This window comes from Coregonus clupeaformis, unplaced genomic scaffold, assembly GCF_020615455.1.
Source record: "Coregonus clupeaformis isolate EN_2021a unplaced genomic scaffold, ASM2061545v1 scaf2516, whole genome shotgun sequence".
NCBI lineage: Eukaryota > Metazoa > Chordata > Actinopteri > Salmoniformes > Salmonidae > Coregonus > Coregonus clupeaformis.
The window spans coordinates 53,059-73,743 of NW_025535970.1; the positions used below are offsets into that span (position 1 = coordinate 53,059).

At 44.2% G+C, this 20,685-nt stretch overlaps 1 pseudogene; it reads right to left on the bottom strand.

Annotated features, from left to right (window-relative positions):
* Positions 1–1,696: 1,696 nt before the first annotated feature.
* LOC123488820 lies at positions 1,697–19,531 on the bottom strand (annotated as a pseudogene).
* Between the last annotated feature and the right edge of the window lie 1,154 nt (positions 19,532–20,685).

The following is a 20,685-nucleotide window of genomic DNA, read 5'->3' on the forward strand; positions in this document are numbered from 1 at the left end:
GTGCTCTGGAGAGGCGAAGGTCGAGTCATGCGTCCTCTGAAACATGACCCGCCTGGCTGCCTACTTCTTATCACACTGTTCGCTGTCCCGGATGTCAGCCGCACCAACGTGTCGTGATCGAACCCCAGGCTGTAGTGGCTTTTGACCGCTGCGCCACCCAGTATTATACGTCTTTCTCTGAGATCAGGTTGCTGGTTGCGTCATAACAACAAAGGAGAATTATGGGGATAATTTACAGTGGTGGTTAGGATTACTAAGATAATCAATGTACAAGGTTATGTGAATTGGGTTAAGGTTAGAATAAGGGTTAGGGGAAGGGTTATCTAAAACGCTACAATTGTTCCCGACGCTCCTTGATCACGCAACCTTTGCATTGCTAGATGGTTGCAGTATACACCCACCCATAATTCCTAACTGACCTCCCTCTTATTGTCTCTGTCTTAACTAACCTAGTCTTTAGTAACCACACCAAACATAACATATCATACTTATTGGAGGTGCAAAGATTTACGTAAAAAAGTGAGTCCAGTGATTGAGTTCAAACTATGATAAATTCTATATTTGACCAATCCTGAATTATGCATTTATGCCTTTCCTACACACTTCTCAGTATTTGGTATTCAGACTTAGCTTATTCAGTCGCGTAACGCTCTCTGCAGGAGTGGCTACCTTACGCGCTCAGAATACATTTCATTCATCACTCCCACTTGCTTGCCAATAGAGGGTTGGCCAGCAAGTGGCCAGTACATTTTCAGTACATTTGTCTTAAGCCATCCCTTTAAATACGGTGCACCTTTAATTAAAATGTTGTTGACAGACTCAATAGAAAACATAGCGAACAGGTTCAGATCAATGAAAGAAAGCCATCTATGCATATTCATCTCCGTTTCAGTACCAACTAGTACTGTAGATTTAAAAATACTATTATTTAGGCACATTTTAGGGTTAAGAAAGTATCATAAAAAATATTTGTTTGGAGAGCCTTTACGCACAAAATACTGTATATTGATGAATAAAAAATACAATTCTTAAGTTCAAGGTCAGAATTTGCATAGAGAGAAAAGTGCATAAAAAGGGAATTACGTTCCATTTCCGTGTGCTGAACTCGGCCTCTCTCATTGTTAGTTACTTATTTTTTAAACAATTGAATATCTTAACATGGTCCATTTCATAAACCTTTGTTGTTACAGAACTATAAATGAGAACTAGTATTTTTCAGATTTTTTAAACAATGAAAATGCATTAAAAAAATCTTAATTCCAAATCAAACTTTATTTACATTTAAAGTGAATTTAAAATCTCAACTCACTTTACAGGAAAAACGATAAAATGCAGGAGATAAAACACAAGCAGGAAGCAATTAAATAGATTCATAAAGGGAAAAAAATGTAGGAACATAAAACAAAGAATGATCTGAAAAAAATTATCGCAATTATGTATAGGTGAAAGAGCATATGGATGTATAGTGTATAAATATTGAAAGAAAATATTAATGATAACAATGATATACAACAGAAAGATACTTGACATTCATCTACCTTGACTGCTCTGATTTAAACTTCTTGACCATTTCATGAACCCTGACCGTTTTAATAACTCAGCAACAAGAATGTTGCCAAACATGAAAAAGACCTCCCCTATATTTCTGATGGCTCATACATCTCAAGTCAACTTTAGGTGAATGTCCTGAATTCCCCTACTCGTCATATTTGTCTGCAAAATTCTCAGCTGCTACTGTACCTGTAATAGCAGCTCCAGCTACTGTTAAAGGTGGAAATCCCAACAAAACTCCCAGACCTGTAAGAGCTGCACCACCTATTTGTATTAGAGAACTTCTCCAATCTTTGTTTGCTTTTCTCCTCTTCTCCTCCTGTATCTTCCTCTCCTCCTCCCATCTCTTCTTCTCATCCTCCTGTCTCTTCCTCTCCTCCTCCTGTCTCTTTCTCTCCTCCTCTTTGATCTTATTCTGAGTGTCTTCATATATCTTACTGGTGTAGTGATCTCCTCCATTCTTCACCACCATCTTCCCTATCTTGTCCAGCAGCTCTGTGACCTGAGTGCGGTTCCCACTCTCTCTATTGTTAAAGACATGAAACCTGTTCTCACAGACCTGGATGAGTTTCTGAAGCTCATCACTCTCTCTCAGGAATGTCATCACTGGTTTGCCGTCCAGTTGATCGGGCCCAGTGAACAGTAAGATTGTGAAGTGTGAAGCATCTGCTCCAAAGTTCTTCTGGATCCAGCTCACAGTCTTCCTCTCCTCCTCTGTGTATCTAGCCAGCCTAATCACCAGCAGGAACACATGGGGTCCTGGGACTGACATCTTAATGCACTCATCTATTTCCCTCTTCATCTCTTGTTCAGACAGTGTTGTATCAAAGAGGCCTGGGGTGTCAATTACTGTTATTTTTGTTCCTGGAACATATGCTTTACCTTCCTTACAGTGTTTGGTCACAGACTTGGGGAGGCCTCTGCTTTAAATACCTCTCTCCCCATGATGGTGTTTCCTGTTGCACTCTTCCCTGCTCCAGTCTTCCCCACCAGAATGATCCTCAGGTCAGAGGGCAGTGGCACTATATGAAGTATAAAGAATAACAATGAAGAATAATTCAACAGAGTCGGGGTCAATTCCATTTCAATTCAGCCAATTCAGTTGTTGAATTTAACATTTCAATTCAGGGTTTGAAATGTGTCCAATTCTTATTTTTTATCCTTAAAAGGAACTTACCCAAATCATTATCACCGTTAACACTATACAGTGTTTTCATTCACCGGTGGCAAAACAAAACAATGTACTCTGATGGTTATTTTTTTTATATATACACTATATATACAAAGGTATGTGGAGACCACTTCAAATTAGTGGATTTGGCTATTTCAGGCACACCCGTTGCTGACAGGTGTATATAATCGAGCGCACAGCCATGCAATCTCCATAGACAAACATTGGCAGTTGAATGGCCTTACTGAAGAGCTCCGTGACTTTCAACTTGGCATCGTCATAGGATGCTGCATTTCCAACAAGACAGTTCCTCAAATTTCTGCCCTGCTAGAGCTGCCCTGGTCAACTGTAAGTGCTGTTATTGTGAAGGGGACGAATCTGTGTTTGGCAAATGCCAGGAGAACGCTACCTGCCCGAATGCATAGTGCCAACTGTAAAGTTTGGTGGAGGAGGAATAATGGTCTGGGGCTGTTTTTCATGGTTCGGGCTAGGCCCTTAGTTCCAATGAAGGGAAATCTTAACTCTACAGCATACAATGACATTCTATGATCTGTCTTCCAACTTTGTGGCAACAGTTTGGGGAAGGCCCCTTCCTGTTTCAGCATTACAAGCGGGTCCATACAGAAATGGTTTGTTGAGATCGGTGTGGAAGAACTTGACTGGCCTGCACAGAGCCCTGACCTCAACCCCATCGAACGTCTAATCGGCCAACATAAGTTCCCGATCTTACTAATGCTCTTGTGGCTGAGTGGAAGCAAGTCCCCGCAGCAATGTTCCAACATCTAGTGGAAAGCCTTCCCAGAAGAGTGGAGGCTGTTATAACAGCAAAGAGGGGACCAACTCCATATTCATGCCCATGATTTTGGAATGAGATGTTTGACGAGCAGGTGTCCACATACCTTTGGTCATGTAGTGTATATATGTAATTATATATCAAATGTATTTCTGATTTTGTAATTTCTATAATGCACATTTGCCTGCTTAGATCTTTACTCTGACACAAATGGTTATTGGTAGCACTACGTTGAATGAAATAATAGTATGAAGAGGAGAGAGGAGGACGTTTGGATTTGCAAAAGGACATATTTGCATTGTCTCTGCATGCAAGTGATTATATGTATTGAATGTTATGACTGCATGGGGCTGATCCAAGGCTCTGTCAGCATCAACAGCAAAGTACAGAGATGTGTAGCTATGGTAACAAGAATAAAAGGGTACAACGCCAATACAGTTTCTCCTCTTCATTTTCTGTTTTCTGTGGTTTAGTTGGTTCAGGCGGCAGGTAGCTTAGTGGTTAAGCGCGTTGAGCAAGTAACTGAAAGGTCACTGGTTTGAATACCCAAGCCATTATGCCCTTGTGCAAGGCAGTTAACCCCCAGCAATAACTGTTCCCCGGGCGCCATGGACGTCGATTAAGGCAGCCCCCCACACCTCTGTGATTCAGAGAGGTTGGGTTAAATGCGGAAGACATTTTGGTTGAATGCATTCAGTTGTGGAACTGACTAAGTACCCCTACCCCTTCTTTTACATGCAGAAATCAACAATAGAGTTTTGTCTGCTGGGTCCATATTTTACCTTTTGTCTTGTCCTTATGTTCTGACTCAGCAGTGAACACTACAGAACCTGGGGATTTTCAAAAGAGGATTTAATCAGAATCACACACACACACACGGTCAACATTGCTGTACCATTTATTACTAGTTATCTGAGCTGCTCAACCATGTCACTATTCATTTGAGCGAATATCACATATACACCCTGTATCATGAGCACTTGACCAATAACATTTTCATTTGATTTGAAGTACATTTACATGTACCAGGAATTGTACCTGGTGAAATTATGCAGACAACAATAGACAGTATATATATATTGTGACGTCACGAGAGGCTACACAGCTTTCAGCGGGATTGCTCAAGTAGTGCAAGGAGACAAGGTTCAAACAAAACAAGGATTTTATTATAGGTCTTGGGAAATTAACGAAAATATAACAAAATTCTGTTCTCTTGTGGCTCTTTAAGGGTTAACAGTTCAGGGATGTCTCTTCCACATCCAAAATCATAATTCTCCTCGCTCAGATAACTTTTCCCCAGCCTTACTGTAGTCCACGTTGCAGCTAGTGGCCAACCCAGCAAAAAGTCCTTCCAAATGTCTCTCACGTATTTCCACAGGTGCATATATCCAAAGGTGAGTATTTCCCAAAGGTAAGTATCTCCAAATCCTTATATTCCTCATGGAAGTGGACGTGCAGCACTCTTGTCCTCCCGAGAGCCCAGGTTGGAGACTGTGTTTCTTCACCCCCCCACACACTCCCTCAGTGTGTCTCTTCCCTTCCCAAACCTTCAGCTCATCAGCTCCTCATTTGTTTCAGCTGCGTGGGAAGATTGGCCATAGAGGGGTGGAGTTCCCGACCATACCAGCAGATGGAGCCATAGCTGTCTGGGTTTGCAGCCACCTCAGGGGGATGTAACGTCCCTCCAGGACACAGCCTCTCGTGACATCACATATCCCCCTCCTCGGGACCGACGTCCTCGTTGGGTAAAGGCAGCGAAGAAGGCATCACGCCGGGAGAGGGCGTCCGCATTGCCGTGGTGCTTGCCAGACTGCTCTCTCTTCAACTCCTCCAACTCTAGGACCAGGGACTCAGCCTCCTGTTGTCTCTCCTTGAGTTTCTTACTGAACGCATCAGCCTTGGTTTTAGCAGAGTTTAGCTTCTGTTGAGCAGCTTTCAGTTCCTTCTCTCTCTCTGCCTCCGCATTCTTCATCTTGTTCTCCAACACCTTGTACTTCTCCTCTGCCTTCTTCTGGACCTCCTTACTACTCGCGCAGGGTCTCCTCACACTCCTCGATGGTCCTGCGCAGCCTCTCCAGCTCCTCCTGTTGCTTAGGGAAGGAGCTCTGTTGGAGTTTAGCCTGGAGGATATCTAACTCTTCTGTCTTCATGTCCAACTGTTGCTTTAACAAACGATACCTCTCAGCGGTCCCCTTCAGACCAGACAGTTCTTTGTCCAGATTCTGTAGCTCCGTCTCTGTGTCGGTCTGGGCACCTGCCATCCCTATCAGAGCCCGGGCGGGAGTGAGTAACTCGGAGGATTGCACCGGAGCCTTCCCAGGATGAGTCTTGCCTCTCCGTTTCCGAGGTACTCGGGTTATCCTCTCCTGAGACTCTCTCCAGAGTGGGTAAAAGGCTGGGCAGTCTCGTCCAATTAGGACAGGGACGGGGAGGGAATCAACCACCCCCGCCGCCGTGTGTATGGTTCCCCCGTGTGCTGGTCATTGTAAGTTCAGTAATGGGGTATTCTCTGGTGTCCCCATGGACACAGGAAACTGGGAGGACTTTCCCCGGGGTCAGACACGTTGGGCCCACCAAATCCTTACGCACCAGGGTGGCCCGGCTACCAGAATCCAGTAAGGCCTCCACATCATGGTGATTCACAGTTACCGGGCAGGTGGGGGGTCGATCTGGGCCGCCATCTACGACTCCCAAGAGCGAGGCAAAACGGTGTGTGGGTGCTGCGCTGGAGGACTCCGCAGTGGGCATAGGTTCATCGGCTGGTTTCCCACACTGCCAGGAGATATGTCCCATCTCCCCACACCGGTAACACTGCTCGAGTTTCCCCCTCCTGGTGTACTCTTCTTGGACCCGCCTGGTTTCTGGCTCCCCCTGGAGCCGGGATAAGTCCTGACGTGGCTGGGTTCGAGACCTTGGGGTCCTTTGGACGGGTTCTTCCCATTTGTGGTGGGGCCGCACTTCTGGGGTCTTTTCGGAAGCATTCAGCATCTCCGCTGTGGCCTGGTACTTTTCCACAGCTTCCACGGTCAGATCAGCCGTGGTCAAGGCCTGTTGACTGATGAACCGTTTTTGCCTCATAAGGCAGGGCGCGTAGGTAACGATCCACCACAACGGCCTCCACCACCGCCGCTGCTGTATTCCTCTGCGGATCCAGCCATTTCCTTGCGATTCCGGACAAGTTCATGCATCTGCGCCCGAGGAGGTTGGTCTGGTTGGAAGGTCCAGCTGTGAAAGCGCTGGGCCATACCAAACTTTGTGAGTCCATATCTGCTGAGGATCTCAGACTTCAGGGCATCATAGTCAGTAACCTGGTCAGGGCCCAGGTCCCGGACAGCATTCAGCGATTCCCGGTTAGAAAGGGGGGGCTAACAGACCAACCCACTGTTGCTTGGGCCAGGCTTCCCCTAGTGGCCGTGGCCTCAAATGCATGCAGGTATGCCTCAATGTCATCGGTAGCTCCCATCTTAGATATAAAGTCACTTGCCTTTATTGGGCGGGTATTTTGGACAACCCTCTGTCTCTGCAACTGCAATTCCTCTGCCTTCAGAAGGTTGGCTTTCTTTTGCTCCTCCAAGAGAGCCACGTTTGCTTGCATCTGGGCTTGCTGGCCAGCAACAAGGGCTTTCAATATGTCCTCCATTTCCGTCGGCGGGGGAGCCTACGGCCAACTTGGAAAAACTGGGTGATCAAACCTTCGGTATCCTCCTCTGACATGCACTATTAACGCTTGAGCTTGCCCGTATTCTCCACCATCTGTGACGTCACGAGAGGCTACACAGCTTTCAGCGGGATTGCTCAAGTAGTGCAAGGAGACAAGGTTCAAACAAAACAAGGATTTTATTATAGGTCTTGGGAAATTAACGAAAATATAACAAAAATTCTGTTCTCTTGTGGCTCTTTAAGGGTTAACAGTTCAGGGATGTCTCTTCCACATCCAAAATCATAATTCTCCCTCGCTCAGATAACTTTTCCCCAGCCTTACTGTAGTCCACGTTGCAGCTAGTGGCCAACCCAGCAAAAAGTCCTTCCAAATGTCTCTCACGTATTTCCACAGGTGCATTTATCCAAAGGTGAGTATTTCCCAAAGGTAAGTATCTCCAAATCCTTATATTCCTCATGGAAGTGGACGTGCAGCACTCTTGTCCTCCCGAGAGCCCAGGTTGGAGACTGTGTTTCTTCACCCCCCACACACTCCCTCAGTGTGTCTCTTCCCTTCCCAAACCTTCAGCTCATCAGCTCCTCATTTGTTTCAGCTGCGTGGGAAGATTGGCCATAGAGGGGTGGGAGTTCCCGACCATACCAGCAGATGGAGCCATAGCTGTCTGGGTTTGCAGCCACCTCAGGGGGATGTAACGTCCCTCCAGGACACAGCCTCTCGTGACATCACAATATATATATATATATATATATATATATATATATATATATATATATGCTGTATATATAAATATGATGTATATATAAATTATAATTATATAAATAAATATACTATTATTATTAATGTATTTATTTGTGTGACTGTCCTTGTCTATCAGTGCTGTGTTATTTGTCATGTTTTGTGTTTTTTGTTGACCCCAGGAAGAATATCTGCTGCCTCTGCAAAAGCTAATGGGATACAAACAAACAAACAAGTGTGTGTGTGTGTGTGTGTGTGTGTGTGTGTGTGTGTGTGTGTGTGTACCTTGGCATTGACCAGTGAAGTCTTGCAGACAGAGTATCAACAGGAACAGAATCTTCAGAATCCTTCCTCTTCCTTGAGCCGTTACTTCTACTGCAGCCAATCAAAAACATGGAAACAGATGATGACCTCATTACAAAATTCAAAGTCCACATTTCTTCGGTGACTCATCCCAGAGTGTTTGGCAAAGTTCCAACGTTTACAGATGAGGATAAACTAAATTATATATTTTTCTCAGCTATTTGACTTTCAAACAATAAAAACTATAAACTATAAAAAGAGTAATGATATGTGGTATAACTGTCGATAAACACAGTACATTCCCCTAACAACGTAGCCTATATCAGGTGGACATATTTTACTTATATGCATATCAAATGACGATCTAAACATGGCTATTATTCTACCGTTGCCTGGCTGCTACGTGTCAAGACCAGATAGACCAGTTAGAGGTTGTGTTCCCATTAACATCACAGCTACTGTGTAAACAGACAGGAAAAGTTCAAACTATAATTAAGTGGAATCAGTATAACTGAAACCAGCGCTTAATGTGTCGGAACACAAAGGGTGCGTTACTCTGCTCAGACGTTGCTGACGCCAGATCTTACAACGCCTGGATAGGTATTTTACATATCAGCTAACCACATCATGTGTTTTAGCAATCTGTCAGTCAACCATTGGTTGATGCATGCAACGTCTAAGCGGTGGAGCGCGACCTTAGTCAGTACTGACAGAAACCTGCAGGTGTGTCCCTCACAGCAACAACCTGCTATAAGATGGTTGTTGACCCAAGATCGGCCCCCTTGAACAAGATACAGTATACTACACTAAAGTCTAACCATGTTTCTCCTTTCACTGTTCTACTATATTAAAACGTGTATAAATACAAACATACTGTACAGCATAATGTGATTGTTAACAGCTACATATTGTTTTGACATTTTGATGATAAGTGATGTAATCATATGATTATTTATGCATAAATGTTAACAGACCTGGTATTGTCGTAGTAAATATATTATGTTATAGCTTGGTCTGACTAAAATCATGTGCATGACCCATCTTGTGTTGGGGCTTCGTATTTAATACAATGCACAAAGACTTCTATCTTGTCGGCCTTATCAGCAGGTGGCTATGGACAACACCCACGCCATAGGTCTCTCAGTTCACCCAAACTCACGAGTTATTGCTCTGAGGACATACACACACACACCCCCCACACACACACACATACACACACACACACACATCATCATTGTTAAACATACACACATACACACACATACACACATACACACATACACACACACACACATACACACACATACACACACACACACATACACACACACATACACACACACACACATACACACACATACACACACATACACACACATATCATTGTTAAGCACACACACACAAAAAACCCCCTTCTTTTAGGCTGAACATCTGAAGACAGACAACCCGACTCAGAGCCAATGCAATGGAAGTGACCTCGACCAACTCATCAGGACCAATCAGAAGATCAGAACTCCTAGAATCAACCTACTTTATTTTATTGTATAAAATGTCAGCACACAATGTTTAGGGCGCGCTCTCAGATATCTCCCCTACGAGGTTGATGAACGGGTCCGTGCACGCTATTTACAGATATCTTTACCTCTGAATAAACTGCCTCATATTATACAATTATCCACCGTGTCCGAAAGTCTCTACTTGGTCTCCGTTCTCCAGTAAACTTGTGATCATCAACAAACTTGGTAGCAGAGGATGGTTTTCTAACTCTGAATTCGGTCCATAAAAGTTGATAGAGACAGGAGACAAGTAAGAGACGGATCTGAAAGGACGGGTGACCTGTCACCGCAGGAGCAGCCGGGAATCCAGCTCGCCTCAGGAAACTGATCTAGACGGCCGTCAATACAAAGGTAAGCAGAACCTGTTAAAACAAAATCTGCATATTGTATTGTAGGATAAACCCAAATTATGATCAGTAGTACTGGGCGTGAGTATGGATTACTGATAAATTTATAACATATCTATTATGACTCAAAAGGCACATATGTAAAGATATCTGAATTTTTTAGGTTCTTACTGTTGAAATGTGACTCTCTAGGGGAGGAGTCTAGTTACAGGTTGTGGTTCACGAGAGACGGACCCTTTTATTGTTTGCTGTTGATATCTGAAATCTTAGGTTTTTACTGTTGAAATGTGACTCTAAGAGAAGAAGTCTAGTTACAGTGGTTCACAAGAGAAGGACCGACTTTTATTTCCTGTTGAATTGTGGCTTTCTAGTGAGAAGCCTATTACAGTTTTTGGTCCACAAGCGATGGACCCTTTTTATTTGATCCACAAGAGAAGGATCTGGTGACTTGATAAAAAGATTCAGATAGTCGGGTTGAGTTAATTCCGTGAGAATCCAAGTCCAGAAAAGGTTCTCCCGACTAGACGCCAGTTGAATGGTTTAAACGACTGGGAGTCTCCTTGAGGAGAATCAAAAAAATAATAATAAAAAATACAAGTTCAGATAGTCGGGCAATTTGGTTGACGTGGCACTCAACTATATGTACTGTGAGGAACTTAAACTGAATTCGTGTGTTGATGCTGATATGTAATGAAAATGTAATTGTTGAAATGATAACCTGAATGTTGTGTAAGATTGGCCGTTTCATGAGACTAACTAGTGGATAACTTTTAAGAGGACCACTGAGTCCTATTTTGCCTGTTATGTAGCCGCTGCGCTAAAAGCTGACTTGAACTTTTTCCCTCTTGAGGTGTTGGTATTTAAATAATTCCCAAAATTAAATTGATAATTATTTTGGGAGCGCTCGAGTTTGCTAATATATTGTTCCAAAAGGGCGATTCTGATACCTTTTGGGAAAATATATAATAACTCGAATACCTGAAAAAACAATAATAACTTTTGCAAAATAATTCCCAAAATTAAATTGATAATTATTTTGGGAGCGCTCGAGTTTGCTAATATATTGTTCCAAAAGGGCGATTCTGATACCTTTTGGGAAAATATATAATAACTTCGAATACCTGAAAAACAATAATAACTTTTGCTAAATAAATCCCCTAGAATTAGATTGATAATTATTTTAGGAGCGCTTGGGTTTGTTAATGTATTCTTCCAAAAGGGCGATTCTGATACCTTTGGGAAAGTATATAATAGCTCGAGTACCTGAAAGACAATAATAACTTTTGCAAAATAATTCATGGGATTAAATTGATGATTGTTTTGGGAGCGCTCGGGTTTGTTAATATATTGTTCCAAAAGGGCGGTTCTGATACCTTTTGGGAAAATATATAATAATTCGAATAATTGAAAAACAATAATACCTTTTGCAAAATAATTCCTAATAATAAAGCATTGAACATTTTTTGTGTACGAGGGTGGGACATCAGAGATAAATCTCAGTCAGCGCCAAGAATACATTGCTGGATTCGGGCCAGTGACGGGCTAAGAGCACCAAGATAGTCTAATAAACTGTATAACCATGGCAACCACTACCGTCCCAAAACTCAAATTTAATGAATATCTAGATCAAAGAATACAGGATAGAGCGGGAGGGAAAGAACAGTATAAGACAGTAAAGAAAGTGTGGGAGGGAGTGAAACTCAAATGGACACAGGCAGGTTACTTTAGCGGGGGTGCCCCGTCTAAAGGGCAACTCACCTCTATGGAGATAGAGCTAGGGGAGGGCAGTGAGGGAAGGAACAGAAAGTGAAGTGAAAAGGAATAAGTCTCACTTATTCAAGAAGGAAGGGACTAAACACAGAGAGAGAGCAGAGGCTGAGCTAAGGATAGGTACGTGGGCAATTGAGGAAACACGACGAGCACACCCATACAAGAAACCAGACATGATGGGTGTGGTGATTGAACCCACAACTGAGACAACACCAATAGTGGGGACACAGTCCATGAGTGACATACCAGCGCCCTCAGCACCACTGTATCCGACCCTGCCACAGGAAGCGAAGAGCACACCACCCGCATACACACCCACTCCTCCAACTAACCCTTATAACCCATTCCTAAGTCCTGCAGTGGTACAAGCGCCTGTGTTCGTGGGTGCAAGGAGGACACCTAGAGGGGAACATGGCACTAAGACCATACCATTGCTCTTCCAATGGGGCCCTTCCAATTTGAAGCATCAATTCCTATATTGTCCCAACTGTCCAATCAACCTATTAGGAAGGGACCTATTGTGCAAACTGAAATGTTCAATCTACCTTACCGAAAAGGGTGTGGAGGTTTCCATTGATCCCATTACCTCCACACCAGTTCATCCAGTTAGGGTGCTGATGCTACCCATCATCCCAACCCCAGTGCTCTCCCAGACCCAAGAAATATACTGGTTGAAGTGCATCGAATCCGGCCAAGGAACCCCTGAGGTTCAATTCAAGTTCAACCAGCTGAGACAACTCATTTACACATTTCACCCATACAAGACTCCTCAAGCTGAAATCCACTGTACACTTAATGTGACTGATAATGATGTCAACCCATATACCGATGACTGGGATGAAAACATGATGCACCTGACACCAACAATCAGATGTTGTACCATAGTGTGTGGACAGGAAGGGAGTGGCTGCTCCGGTTATCCTACCTTCCCATTTGAAATCCTGGTACCTACTGGGCGAAGAATCTGCTCCCATGTTACACTGGCAGTTGGAAACGGTTTTGAAGCAAGGGAGCCTTGGGCCTATGATCAGAAGAGCATCCAAACTCCAGTGGGAAACCACCCAAACTCCAGGAATAACCAAAGCCACCACTGAGAACATGTGGAGGTTTATGACAGTTGACACAGAGGAACATTGCCTTCCTGAACGTTTGACTCTCCCAAGACACCATGGTAAACCTTACACAGACCACCCTCATCACAAGCACTGCTTTCCACCATTGATGAAGGCATATGGACACACACCCCATTTGATGTTGGACAACTACAGGTGGCACCAGTCACCATCACCTTACTCAACCCTGATCAAATTCCTATCTACCGAACACAGTACCGTCTGAAACCTGAACAGACCATGGGGATCAAACCAACCATAGATGGGTTGTTGGGAGCTCGTGGTCATATATCGCACTGTGTCTCCATGGAACACACCAATCTTACCAGTCTTGAAAACAGGAGGTGAAACATACCGGATGGTACAAGACTTCCGAGCAGTGAACGACGTCACTGCACCCATTGACCTACCTGTCCCTGACCCTCACATTACACTGAGTAATCTCTCACCAAAACACCAATACTTCACCGTTGTGGATCTGGCTAATGCCTTCTTCAGCATTCCACTGGATGAGGCTTCACAGCCTCTCTTTGCCTTCACATATGAACATCAACAGTATACGTATTCGGTTCTTCCACAGGGTTACAGGTGTTCTCCCGGAATCTTCAATCATATCCTAAAGACACACCTGGCTGAATTGAAAATCCCTGAAGGAGTGATACTCATCCAATATGTAGATGACCTTTTGCTGGGGGCTCCCCACATCTGATCTCTGTCTACAAATGACAAAAACCCTACTTGACTTCTTGGCTGTCAAAGGCTACAAGGTCAAAATGAGCAAAGTCCAGTCCTGTCGCAGAACTGTCCTTTTCCTTGGCAGAGAAATCTCAGGAGAAGGTGCTGGTCTCTCGAAATCCCACCGAGATTCCATACTCCATCATCCACGTCCCATCACAGTGTCAGGCATGTTGTCCTTCCTGGGGTTGACAGGGTACAGCCGTACTCCACATCCCTGACTACACATCCAGGACTGAACCACTGAGAGAAATAGTGAGAGAAGCAGGACCAAGAAACTTACACTCCTCACTTACCTGGACACCTGAAGCATCAACAGCGTTTTGCTCTCCTAAAAACCGATCTCTCGGTGGCAGCAGCTCTGACAGCACCCGACTACAAAAACAAATTTCATCTTGATGTTTCTGAAAAGGAGGGGTTCACTTCTTCCATCCTTTTCAGAAACAAGAGGGGGGAGAGAAGAGTACTGATGTATCATTCCTCTAAGTTGGACCATATTGAAGCAGGTCAGACAACATGTTCCAGGTACGTGGCTGCAGTGGCAAAAGCTATTGAAAAAACCGCCCACCTGGTAATGTGCCACAAATTGGAAATCCATACGCATCATGGGGTTGCAGCATATCTGATGAGCAAGGAATTCACGTTCAGCGCTGAAAGAAAGAACAAAATCCAGAATAAATGCACCCAATCACACATTACTTTTGTCAACACCGACAAAAACATGGCAGACGACTCAATGCAGAAGAAGGGGTTGGCACACTCCTGCGAAGAGAGGGCGGCACAGGAACTGAAACTGCGACCAGACTTGGGAAACGAACCCCTTACCAATCCTGATCTATGGTTGTACACCGATGGATGCTGCTATAGAGGAGAAGAAGGGAACATAGCAGCATATGCAGTGGTACAGCAGCTTCCAGACGGGTCACACGTGACCCTGGAATCAGACATCATCCCACAACCTGCCTCAGCCCAACTAGCTGAGATCATTGGTTTGACTCAAGCCCTGGAAAAGGCTGAAGGAAAGACTGTGAACATCTACACTGACTCAGCATATGCTCATGGAGCAGTCCATACAGATGGACCACAATGGGTCAGACGTAACTTCACCACAACAGGAAACCTTCCGATCAAACACAAGGCACAAATGGAGAGACTGATAAAAGCAGTCTCACTACCTGAGCAGGTGGCCATCATGAAGTGCAAAGGACATCAGCAACTCAAGAACAAAGTCAGCGAGGGAAATGACGCAGCTGACAAAGCAGCCAAGAAAGCTGGGGGCTACACTCCAAGACAGATGGTGCTGCAGACTCAACCAGCTAGAACAGAACTCACAGACCAACACATAAAGGAACTACAATTCACAGCGGGCCCGTATGAGCACTCGGTATGGGGACAGATGGGAGCCACCAAAGGACCTGATGAACTTTGGAGATGCCATGACGGCAGGTTGGTGGCCCCAGCTAATCTCTGCCCCGAGCTGATACGTGAGGCTCATGGGCCCACCCATGAAGGGGAAACTCAAAACTTTACAGAAGGTTTCCCATATTTGGTGGCACCCACACATTAAGGACATGACAGACTTGTTTTGTGATGAGTGCAGCATTTGTGGCAGCCACAACCCAAAGAAACCTTTCCAAACACCCATGGGTTCATACCCAGTACCTAATGCATGTTTCAGGACATTAGCATAGATTACACTGACATGGGGGGCTGATAATGTAACTAATGGGAAAAGGTACTTATTGGTAATGGTAGATCGATTCTCCAAATGGGTTGAGGCAATACCAACAGCACGTGAGGATGCTAGGTCAGTTATTAAGTGGCTGCAGACTGAACTCATACCAAGGTATGGGGTTCCAAGACAAATTCGATCCGACAACGGGTCCCATTTCAGTAACCAACACCTGAGACAGGTGGAGGAGAGGTTCGGCATTGTGCACAAGTTTGGGTCTGTGTACCGGCCGCAACTAGGGCCTCGTGGAACGCGCCAATCAAACTTTGAAGGCTAAGATAGCCAAAGGTATGTGCAGGTTCAAAGTTGACGTGGGTTGAAGCTCTGCCCCTGGGCGTTGATGGCCATGAGAGCCTCTCCAGGAGCAGGCACCCATCTCTCTCCACATGAGATTATGACTGGTGAGAGTCATGCCTGGTCCACCAAGGAGGGAGGTCATATGCCCGCCCTTGATGTACAACAAATTGTAATGTCTGAATATGTGAGAAAACTAACGGAACTCTCTGCAGCTCTCTCCAAACAGATTCACAAGGTCCAAGAGGGGGAGCTGACGGGAGATCCAGGCGCTGCTGAAGGTAAAAGTTGGCGACTGGGTAAGGATCAAGGTTCACAAGAGAAAGTGGCGAGATCCCAGGTGGACTGGACCGTACGAAGTGAAGGAGGTTACTTCACACTCAGTCCAGGTCAAAGGTAAATCAGGCGCACCTTGGCACCACTTGACACATTGTACACCAGCACCAACTTCCAGAACCCTGACTGAAGTCAGAAGTGATTTAATCACATTAAATTCGGATCAAATTCTTGACACCAACACTATCTGAATATGTGGAGGAGACTCCCATCTTCAGATACTGGAGGGGGAAAGACAGAGGAGGGACAGACCACCATGGGAGAGACTGGGGTGCTCTGCTCCACTCCTTGTTTTGATGATTGTAACTATTGGGGTTACTCCTAGGAATCATACTCTGGTCAGTACAGCACATGACACAGACACCCATTACACCCACTAGTAAACCTAACGACACATTCAATGCCACAACCATACGTCCGACCAACCTGCACTCCGGACACATTGAGCCCAGATCAGAATGTAAGCCACAGCCACCACGTAAATAAACGACAAGTTGTCTCTAACACCCTTTCCTGTAGGCCCAGACAATTGTATAGAAGCACCACATTATGTATACCCTTTAATGTTACCACTACTGCGACAGTGCCGTGGGTAGACTTCAGAGACCTTTCCTACTACCGTGACTGGGACTGGTATATGACAGTGGGGGACACCCATAGCGATTGGACTTGGACAAACTTGGTATGTGAGACTAATTATGACTGGTCCAGTTGCACCTCTACTACATTAGGAAAACAATGGAGGAAACTCTTGACTTTGACAAAAAACTCTAAAGGACTCAAATTTACTATCTATCCTGGTATTGCATTAGGCTGCCAGGACTTTAGACTTGCTCCTTATGTAAGCTGTACCACTGCACCAGTCTATTGGAAGGTTCGAATTTGTCATATAATAACACAAAAGCACAGGCTATTAATGAAAATGGTAATAAGAATAATTCTATTATTTTACTTACCACTCCACCTACTTTGGATGATGCAATCCTGACCGCTACAGGTGTCTCCGGCCTTTCTAACAACTGGCTCTTGTTGACTGAGGAAGCGGCAAAGGTGACTCATCAGAGTTGTGTGGTTTGTATGGAGGCACGGCCATTGCTTCGCATTATCCCTGCCGCCATTACGCCAGAATGCTTCCTGTCTGTCATGAAACATGACAACCCTTCCGTCAATTGTACACTATGGGATGTAGTTCATCCCTTGGTTACTAAAGCAACTAAGAAACCAATTTTTTCCTATCAGGTGGCTAGAGCTAACTTTACCTGTGTTAATCTCACGAAAGGTCTACCATTGTTGGGTATGGTACCTGTTGGATGGTGTCGGTTTATCTATACGCCTAATGCTGAGTTTAAACCTGTTTCCAGGGCTGATGTCTGGTGGTGGTGTGGAGGCGTTCATCTGTTTGATGGACTGCCTGGAAATGCCACAGGCACCTGTGCACTAGTCTCTCTTTTGCTACCAATTTCTGTGTATCCAACAGGTGTTCAGGAGCTGGTGACCCATGTGTCTGACTTAAATCCTACCAGGACCAGGCGCGCTGTGGGCCCTACTCATGGGGACCCAACCTACATTGATGCAATTGGGGTCCCTAGGGGGTACCAGATGAGTATAAATTGATTGACCAAGTAGCCGCAGGTTTTGAATCTTCATTTTGCTGGTGGTGCACAATTAATAAAAATGTTGACAGAATCAATTATGTCCATTTTAATGTTCAAAAATTAGGCAATTGGACACAACAAGGTTTTGAGGCGGTGCATGGCCAGTTGGCTGCGACCTCTCTCATGGCTTTCCAAAATCGTATTGCTGTCGACATGCTCCTGGCTGAAAAAAGGAGGAGTATGTGCTATGTTTGGTGAACAATGTTGTACCTTTATTCCCAACAATACAGCCACAGATGGCAGCTTGACTGTCGCCCTGGAAGGGTTCGAACTCTTAATGGCAAAATGAAGAGTCACTCAGGGGTGGATACTTCAATGTGGGACTCTTGGATGGATGCGTTTGGTAAATATAAAAAACGCTTGTTTCTTCTATACTTGTATCCATCTCTGTTTTTGCGGCAATTCTAGTGCTTTGTGGATGCTGTTGCATTCCATGCATACGGACGCTGACAACCAGGATTATAACCACCGCTATTGATCCACATCCTGCAGATAACGGTCAGATGTTTCCTTTGCTTGCTATTGACGATGCTGACCAAGGATATCTGGATGATGAATAGCATTTAAGCTTTTGTCACGTCTCTTGTGAGACGTGAAGAGGGGGAATGTAAAACTTTTATCTTCTGATAAAGTTTTCCCTATTTTGCCAAATTGCAGCATTTAAGCTTTATGTCACGTCTCTTGTGAGACGTGAAGAGGGGGAATCAAAACTTTATCTTCTGATAAAGTTTTCCCTATTTTGCCAATTACACTGTTAGCTTGTGTCACGTCTTAAGTTTTCCTTCTTTACTGGCATTACTTGGTCACGTCTCTGGGGAGACGTGAAGAGAGGGATTTGTCGTAGTAAATATATTATGTTATAGCTTGGTCTGACTAAAATCATGTGCATGACCCATCTTGTGTTGGGGCTTCGTATTTAATACAATGCACAAAGACTTCTATCTTGTCGGCCTTATCAGCAGGTGGCTATGGACAACACCCACGCCATAGGTCTCTCAGTTCACCCAAACTCACGAGTTATTGCTCTGAGGACATACACACACACACCCCCCCACACACACACACATACACACACACACACACATCATCATTGTTAAACATACACACATACACACACATACACACATACACACATACACACACACACACACATACACACACATACACACACACACACATACACACACACATACACACACACACACATACACACACACACACATACACACACATATCATTGTTAAGCACACACACACAAAAACCCCCTTCTTTTTAGGCTGAACATCTGAAGACAGACAACCCGACTCAGAGCCAATGCAATGGAAGTGACCTCGACCAACTCATCAGGACCAATCAGAAGATCAGAACTCCTAGAATCAACCTACTTTATTTTATTGTATAAAATGTCAGCACACAATGTTTAGGGGCGCGCTCTCAGATATCTCCCTACGAGGTTGACGAACGGGTCCGTGCACGCTATTTACAGATATCTTTACCTCTGAATAAACTGCCTCATATTATACAATTATCCACCGTGTCCGAAAGTCTCTACTTGGTCTCCGTTCTCCAGTAAACTTGTGATCATCAACAGTATCAATAAAATGTCTACTTTATATTGCGCTACAGTTATTCAAATACTGTAGAGTAGATTGTTGTACAAAATTTAATTAGTAAGGTAGTTAAGTTTAATACTCACTTTTAGTGTGGTTGCACAGATCTGTTAATTGTTGTTCCATGTTGTCACTGAGAGAGCTGAAGCAGCGCCCAATGTGCTGCACCTTACATTCTGTTAGGTTTCATTTTCCCAGCAACTAGTCATTTCAAGCCAATGAGTGTTGCTAGGCAAACATTATTCTACTCAGGAGCAGGCAGAGTCTGAATTGTGATTGGGTGTCGCTGTTTAACCTTGGCTGCTTGCCAGAATCAGAAGCTAGGCCACGTCTATGGGTGAAATGAAATGTGTTGGACACATAGACATCTCCTTCTGGTGTAAAAAAAAAAGGTTAAAAATGAAATAACAAATAAAACTGAATTTTCAAATGTAACTACACTGTAAACCCTAACAGTGTCATGCAGTAAAGTATTAGGTTACGCTAACGTGCATGTAGCATTTCCCTTTCCTGAACTCAACTATTTTGGTCCTCTGTAGCTCAGCTGGTAGAGCACGGCGTTGGCAACGCCAAGGTAGTGGGTTCGATCCCGGGGACTACCCATACACAAAAATGTATGCACGCACGACTGTAAGTCGCTTGATAAAAGCGTCTGCTAAATGGGCATATATATATTTTTTTTTTATCTGTATACTGTAACTGTACTCTATATATTTTAATTGTACAGCCCGACGACGTCCGACGTCATGTGCGTCAACAACGTTCTGCGCTGTGGTGCGTCTCAAAATGTATTGACAAAGATGGCTGCTCGATTCAAGCGAGGGAATTTCAAATATCATTAAGGATTTTCGTAGTAAGAAGAACAAACGTCTGGCGGAGAGTTTGGAGTAAGGGGCTAATTAACCAACTGTTTTGACAACTACCTTGTATGTTCAAACAGGTTTTAGTGTGTGGCTGTAACTAAATAGTCCCGTTTGTTAGCTCCGGTATTGGCAACATCAAGCCGAAGAGGAAGATTAGCAAACAGCTGAGCAAATATTAGCATTGGACAGTTCACGTTCGTATGTTGATTGAGTTTTAGTTATTAGTGAGTTCTATGGAGATATCGAGCAATTCAGTTTAGCTTAACGTTAGTCTAAGTTATTTTAAACCGCTGCTTGACAAGTGCATGTTTTGAGAGCATGTACAGTACGGCGACGCACGGTTTTAACGCGTTATGCCAGGTGCAGCAGCATCTAGTTGGTGCCATGTTGTTAACATAACCATCATCTCATGCTGCAGCGTGGTGGTCATATGTTTATTGAGCACATTGATCTGGGGAGTT